This window comes from Mus caroli, chromosome 16, assembly GCF_900094665.2.
Source record: "Mus caroli chromosome 16, CAROLI_EIJ_v1.1, whole genome shotgun sequence".
In the NCBI taxonomy this organism is placed as follows: Eukaryota; Metazoa; Chordata; class Mammalia; order Rodentia; family Muridae; genus Mus; species Mus caroli.
Window position 1 is genome coordinate 44,552,702 of NC_034585.1, and position 1,013 is coordinate 44,553,714.

General features: G+C 40.1%; 1 pseudogene; it reads right to left on the reverse strand.

The window, feature by feature from the left end:
• Window positions 1-352: 352 nt before the first annotated feature.
• Window positions 353-452, reverse strand: LOC115029594 (annotated as a pseudogene).
• Window positions 453-1,013: the final 561 nt, after the last annotated feature.

Sequence of the window (1,013 nt, forward strand, 5' to 3'; positions counted from 1 at the left end):
TTTCTTCCTATAGTTTCCTTCTAAGATTCAACAGTTAAGCCTTTGCTCTAATTCAGCTTAATGTGCATATGTGCATCAGGCAGGATTCAGTTTTATTACTTGCCATAGATCCTCAGTGTTCTCACACTCCTTACCAACAGTGCTCTAGATATTCCTTTATCACGAAAATTCTATGGTAATCTCATCCTTCTTATTGATTATTTTTTCTGAAGAGTCTTAATTTGTCTTAGCAAGAAAGCTCAAGACAAGATGACATTTCTATGACAGATCCTCCCTAGTTTTGCTGTAAGGGCAGCCTGGATAATGTCGACAGAATGTGCTTTATGTCTTGCAGAAGAATTACATTGTTTAAAAAAAAATGGAATGCTTCCTGAATTTGCATGTCATCCTGGTACAAGTACCATGCCAATATCTGCCTTATCCTAATTTTAGCATATGTACTGCCAAAGTGAGTGTGGGAAGGCATAGAAATAGTTATTTATCTTTTATTTTTTTCTATCTTGTAAGTAAACTTTATTTTATTTAAAATTTCTCTCTTCCACTGAGGCCAGACAAGGAAGCCTAGATAAGAAAATTAATTCCACAGACAGGTTAACAGGCTATTGATAAATAGGTCCTCATGAAACTGAAAGTATCTGCAAAGCAAAGGACACTCTCAATAGGACAAACTGCAACCTACAGATTGGGAAAAGATCTTTACTGACACCACATCTGTCAGATGGACAATATCTAAATTTTATAAGCAACTCCAGAAGTTATACTCTAACAAAAAAAATTACCTAATTAAAAAATGGGATACAGGACTCAGCCGAACTTAGGAATTTAGTCTGCACAGGTGAGAGGGTGCACCACAGAAGCAGACAGCTTCTGGGACAGGCGGGAGTCACAGAGCCTCTGAGGCAGCACCCTTTTCAGGCCACAGACATCCAGCCACCCGCCTGGCCAGAGGACAGGTGTCTGCCTGGCTCGGAAGCCCTCTGCATCAGGAGCAGCGGGCAACATCTTCCCAAGCA